A 7,294-nucleotide genomic window follows, 5' to 3' on the forward strand; every position below is an offset into this window, starting at 1 on the left:
AAAAAGTGCCTTTGTGGGAGCTTTAGGATCCAGGTGGGAGTTTGTAAAACTCCAATGGAGCCCAAGACCAAAAAGGCCAATTTGCGAAAGCAAGGCCACACACCGGTGGCACTCACTGTGATCCTGATTACAGACCCAGAAACGGCTCCACCCTCTGTGGACTCAGCCTTATTTGGTCTTGATCCTGCCACTAACACCATCTGCCAAGGAATCTGGGAAAAGTCACACTGTCTCATGCCTTACGTAACAGGCCCACCAACCTCAGCCAGAGCTGTGGACTTTGAAAACAGGCCATGACCTGGCTCCGGCCCCTCATGCCATGGTTCAGGAGCAGTACTTCCCAGATAGGGGTCCAATGGGAGATATACCCATTTGTACCCTCAAAAGCAGATCCACCAACCTTGATCTGATTGTGAATCCTGAACTTGGTTCCAAATCATCCAGACATGAAATCCATAAGGACACAGCAGACAGTAATAACACTATACACTAGATGGATTAAAGAAACATATACAGAACATCCCATCAACAGCAGCAGACTACACATCCTTCTCAAGTACATGTAGAACATTTTCCACATAGATTATATGTAGGGCCACAAAGCAAATCTTTGGAAATCATACCAAATATCTTTTCTGACCACAATGGTATGAAACTAGAAATCAATAACAGAAGGAAAATTGAAAAATTTACACTTATATGGAAATTAAGCAACATACTCTAGAATGATCAATGGATCTTAACTAAATTATAAGAACTAGTATTTCTCAATTCTGGTTCACACATTAAAATCACCTGAGGAGCTTTAAAAACATAGGGATTCCTCAGTCCCACAATACCACAGGTAAATGAAGACTCTCAGAGTAGGGCTCAGTTTTCAATCTTTTTTAAGAGCTCTCAAGTGATTCTATTGTGCAATCAAGGTTGAGAATCATTAATCTGGGACTAGATCAAGGCAAAGTTGGGAGACACTGTCCTAGGCCTAGGGCAATGGTGTATCACAATCAAATAGGCTGGGGGAGCTTGTTCTTGAACTTCAGATCTACTGAATTAGAATCTCTGGTGGAGAGCGCTGAGAATTTCTATTTTTAAAAAGGTTTCCATGCATTCTTATCTAGCCAAAATGATCCTGGTTTAGTGACAAACATTGGAAACCAATCACATAGCAATATGTCTCCATTTCTAATGTGCACATGAATCACCTGAGAAATCTAAAAATTCAGGTTTAATCCAGGGTCTGGTGTGGGGCCTGAGATTCTGTATTTCTAATATACTTTCAGGTCATGGCTATGCTGCTGGTCTATGGGTCACCCTTTTGAGTAATGTTAAAGAAAAAATAATACTCTAGGACACCTGTTAAAGCATGGTAAGGAAAATTTTATTCAAAGTCCATATAGGGACATAAGATGGAATATTGCAATGGGGGAGAGAGATTGGGCTCAACTCCATATACAGCCATGGGCAAGTGGGATTTATAGTTAAAGAGTAGGGTAGGGGTCGTGGATGGAAAATTTCTGAAAGGAAACATTAGGGCTAAAGAAGGATTCTGGCTAAACCACCTAACAGGATTTTTGTTGAAGGCAGGCTATGGTGATCAGACATCACCTGAGGGATGGTGGAAGATGGGGAACCCAATCAGATATCAAGGGCCTGCCTGGAACAGGTTGATTAGTCATTAGTAAAAACTATTTTAATGATTCTGGATTCTCTGAGAGACCTTAGGAGTTTAGCTGAGCAGTATTCATGACCGATTGTCTCTGTGATGTCTTCCAGAGTCCTGTTAACCTATCCACTTTAGGGGCATCTGGGTGGCTCAATTGGTTGAGCCTCAAATTCTTGATTTCAGCTCAGGTCCTGATCTCAGAGTCATGAGATCAAGCCCCGCATCGGGTTCCGCGCTTGGCTCGGTGTCTGCTTGGGATTCCTTCTTTCCCTCTGCCTCTGCTCCTCCCCCAACTTGCGCTTTCTAAATAAATAAATAAATAGACACATAAATAAATAAATAAAATCTTTAAAAAAAAATATCCACTTTAGTTAAACTAAACTTGTACCATTTGCCCCCTCAGAAATTTCTCAATTTTATGAGGAAATTTTAGATCTTCATTCTGATTTGAAATAGTGACTGTAAGGCTCCTCAAGTCTTGCTGTCCCAGATTGGGAGCCCCATTCTAAAGCACCATCTATTTCACCTTCTTATGTGTATATCCAGTAGTTGTCAGCTGACTTACGGAGCTGTCATTCTGCTACTCACGTGACTCCAGGATTGACTTTTAGAAAATATCAGAGTAATTTCCCCAGAATGAAAAGAATGACAATAGGACAGAAAAGAATTATAATGATGCATATAATATTATCAGAATCCAGTTGCTGCCAAATATTAATGAAAATATATCATTTTATAATTAGCCATGCCATTTTAGACACATCATTGTCTAACCCAATATGGAAACTCTATAATTCTGATTATTCCAAACTGATGATTTTGAAAATGTGTTTGAGCTTAAAATTTCAAGTTTTGACAAGTCTTCATCTGAACATGTAAGAGTTATTTAAAAACTAATCAGAATATGTAAAAGTTATTATCAAGAGGCGTAAGTATTGAGAGATAATTCTCTAAGGGTCTCTCATATTTCTGCACTTCTTATGAGCAGAAGCACTGAATACCTATCCTTCTAGACTATCTTTTCAGGGATATCTGTAGAGTGAACAGCTTTGGTAAATAGAGATAATGTCTCACTTGCAAAAGGTAAGTATCTTTATGGTCCATTATAAAAGATTGTGATTTATTTAAGTTCAGGGTTTCTCTCCTATAAAACAGCCTACAACGTAGACAGATATTACCTAGTCCTAGTCACATAATACTGTGGAAGAACCTATACAAAAATGCCAATATTCTGGCTACCACTATTGCTGTGATTAATAAATTGTCCTTTATCTCTAATCTAGAAGTCTTGCGTTTTCTGATAGCATCCATGAGACTAAATTGTTAACCTGTAAATAGGGCAAAATTTCAAATCCTTAAAATTTCTTGAGAGTAAGAAATAGTCTGCTGAAGTTGCTATGTTGATTGCTTACAGGTTACAATGAATCCTTTACGTTTTTCTAGAGTGGGAGTCACACCACCAGCTGCCACCAAATACGTCACTGTAATGAAAGCAGGCTTTTCCTTTTTTTTTTAAATTTTATTTATTTATTTGACAGAGACACAGCGAGAGAGGGAACACAAGCAGGGGAGAGGGAGAAGCCAGCTTCCCGCTGAGAAGGGATCCCGATGCTGGGCTCGATCCCAGGACCCTGGGATCATGATCTGAGCCAAAGGCAGACGCTTAACAACTGAGCCACCCAGGCGCCCCTAAAGCAGGGTTTCCTTAAAGTACTTTTTTAAAAAAGATTTATTTATTTATTTTAGAGAGAGAGGGTGCACACACACACGTGAGCATGAGCGGGAGGGGCAGAGAGAGAGGGAGAGAGAATCTCAAGCAGACTCTGTACTGAGCGTGGAGCCCCACATGGGGCTCGATCCCACAACCCCGAGTTCATGACCTGGGCAGAAACCGAGAGTTCACAGCTTAACCAGCTGTGCCACCCAGACATCCCTCCAGCCCCCTGCAATAAAGTATTTTAATAGCAAAGTTTAATTGTCAAAACTAAGGGCAGAAAGAAGATGTATAGTTTCCATATAATCTAAAACTTAATACCTAATAAAAACATTTTCATAGTTATGGGAGTATTCAGGGGAACATTTTATATCAATCACATTATTTACTTATATAGCCTACCTTAAAATGATCAATAAATTTCATTTCTGTATCCATTTACTTTAAAGGTAAAGATTTCCTTCATATGAAATTTTAGAATTGGGTGGAATATATTACCTAATATAAATTTCTACTTTTAGGAAAAGGTAATGAAGCCCAAAGACATAACATGACCTCACCTTTTTTTTTTTTTACCATAGTGTACCTTCTCTAGATCTAGATCTAGACTATAGCATGTGAAGAAAAGTTAAACAAAAAATCGTGAGAATCATTTTTTAGAAAATGTATCACTTAAAAAAATATTTTGTCTTTAGGAATTATCTATTTTATCTTAGTACGATGGGGCAGCATTTCAATATAGTATTATTAAATGTTTCAAATAAATAATTTGTAAATATCTTGAAATTTAATTCTATTTGAGATTTAGTTTTTAATTTTGTTTTATGCATCGTTTTATACGTGACAATTAATCACAGTCTACTTTACATATCATTTCTTTAAATATGTTGCTTATTCAACTCAAATTCCTAGGACACATTCTCTGATATAATAAAAACTGAGAATATTATAATAAGAAACCTTAACTATAAGAAAAATATACTATAAGAAAAACATCCTAATTCCTTGTTTAGAAAACAAATCGCCTGTATTTTCTAAACTTGTCACCCTAAAAAGTAGTCACAAATAGGAACATTTAGCCATAAACCTGGCAGAACTTGCCATCCAATAAAAACACTAATGTTTATAGAGTACTTATTATGTGCTAGGTAATATTTTGAGTTCTCATATATATAAACTGATTTAAACCTACCAACAAACTATGAAGTAGGCACTAATATCTTGTATTTACAGATGAGAAAAAGCTAAGGTACAGAAAATGTATAGAATTTGACCATAATCACAGACTTAGTAAGTGGTATAGCCAGGAATTAAACCCACAAAGTCTGCCACCAAAAGCTATGTATTAAAACACTGTGTATACACTACACCACTATGCAATACAACTGTAGTTGTGTTATTTCCAAATTTGCCCCCAAATTCATCTCTTTCTTTGCAAAAATATTTAGCGAGTGCCACAGTGTCTGCCACGAAGCACTATAGACAAACACAGTGAACACAGGGTACTAGCCCCTGTAAACTATCCCCTAATTATCCCTTTGACACTCTTATTACTTTAATCTATGCTCTTACCTTAATTTATAATAATCTGGTAGCTGTGTGTATAGAATTTGCAAGTAAAAAGCCAGTATTATCTCTATCAATATGAAATTTTAGGATGCAGAGCCTAAGGCAAAATAAAAATTGACATGCGATTCTGGATTTAATCACATTTATTAATCACAAAGTTTCACTCATAAACACATATATCTGCCATCCACCCCAGTCCAACATACAAACTTGTCCATAATCTATTCAGAACTGCCACATTTCATCATAGTGAAACATGAAACAAATTCAGTGGTAGATTTAAAGGCATATACTCAAAGAAATATTTTCACAACTACTTATTAAAAACTCAAGAAGCCTGCTTGCTACTTACTGTGTTACTTCTGTACATTCTTGACAGCCTATTCCTATCAAACAATGCTCAGTTAGGCCCAGGAATTCTCTTCTCCTTCCAAAAAAACAAAAACAAAAACACTCATTAAAATGGTACTAGGTAGAAAATTCCTCAGTCTATCTCAGCCCAAAAGCCAGGAACTCATACAATGGGAAAATACTAGGACCATTCCTTTAAAAGGCAAGAATGAGACCAGGATAAATACTGTCACTACTATTTCACAGTGTATTGAAGTATTAGTTTTAATTACATTAAGAAAGAAAAGACATTTAGGCATGTGAATTGGAAAATTCTCTCAGTGCTTTCTCTTGCTTAATAACATATAAATTATATAATGTTATGATGTACACCTGAAAATCCCAAGGAAATCAATGGAAAAACAACCACAAACAGTAAGATATCTTAGTAAGGTAGCAGAATATATAATTACTGCACAGAAATCAATGTACTTTATTAAAACAACAATGATTTAAATGACATAATGGAAAGTAAAATCCCATTTAGCATAGCAACAAAATATATAAAATAGTAGAAATATACTTAAGAAATATAAAAACCTCTATAAGAAAAATTATCAAAACACTTCTGAAATAGAAAAATACAGACTTGAGTAAACAGAAGGCATTTTCTGGAGGTATTTCATGAAGTGGAAGACTCAGTATCAGAAAGATGTCACTTCTGCCTGTGCTGATTTTTAAATTTAGTGTAATTCCATTTAAATTATCAACACCTTTCTTGCTAGAGCTCATGAAATTCATTCAAAAGTCCATATGAAAAAATAAGCAAGCGGGGGGATCCTAGGTGGCTCAGTTGGTTAAGTGTCTGCCTTTAGCTCAGGTCATGATCTCGGGGTCCTGGGATTGAGCCCCACATTGGGCTCCCTGCTCAGCGGGGAGTCTGCTTCTCCTTCTCCTTCTGCCCCTTCCCCCCATTCATTCTCTCTTTCTCTCTCAAATAAATAAATAATATCTTTTAAAAAAAAAACAAAAGAAAAAATAAACAAGCAAAAATAGGACTGGAAAACCCTAAAATATAGGAACTATGGCTGGGCAGGTAGGCAGGAGGATGAACATTATCTAGCTCTACTAGATATTAAATTATCAAGCTTCAAAAATTAAAATAACATGGCATTGGCATATGAGTAGTCAGACTGACCATGAAACAAAATTGAATGTGCAGGGGGGCCTGGGTGGCTCAGTCAATTGAGCGTCTACCTTCAGCTCAGGTTATGGTCCCCGGGGTCCTGGATCCAGCCCAAGGTCAGGCTCCCTGCTTGGCGGGAGTCTTCTTCTCCCTCTGCTCCTCCCCCCAGCTTGTGCTCTCTCTCTCTCTCTCATTCTGCTCTCTCTCTCTCTCAAATAAATAAATAAAAATCTTTTAAAAAATTGAAATGTCCAGAAATATAAAAGGTACATATAGAAATTTAAAGATAAAAGCAACATTTCAAAGGGCACCTAGGTGGCTCAGTCAGTTAAACATCTGACTTCAGCTCAGGTCATGATCTCAGGGTTTTGGGATCGAGCCCCACATTGGACTCCCTCTCAGCGGGGAGTCTGCTTCTCCCTCTCCCTCTGCCCCTCCCCCACTCATGTGCCCGTGCTCTCTCTCAGATCAATCAATAAATAAATAATCTTAAAAAAAAACTTCATCAGTGACATAAAAAAGACAGGAATTTAATTTTAAAAAGTACAGCACTGAATGGAGCACTGGGTGTTATACGCAAACAATGAATCATGGAACACTACATCAAAAACTAATGATGTAATGTATGGTGATTAACATAGCATAATAAAATTTTTAAAAAGTATAGCACAATTTTATACATGCTTAATGGTTAAGAAATATATAAATACTATAGTAAAAATGGCACTCAACCTTGGAAATGACCTGAAGTTCACTTGTAGAAGTGCACTTAGGAAGGGGTGCAGCCTGTAACTCACTATGAAGTAGTAGAAAGAGGATTATCACAGTTTCA

This window comes from Neomonachus schauinslandi, chromosome 3 (assembly GCF_002201575.2).
Source record: "Neomonachus schauinslandi chromosome 3, ASM220157v2, whole genome shotgun sequence".
Classification (NCBI taxonomy): Eukaryota; Metazoa; Chordata; class Mammalia; order Carnivora; family Phocidae; genus Neomonachus; species Neomonachus schauinslandi.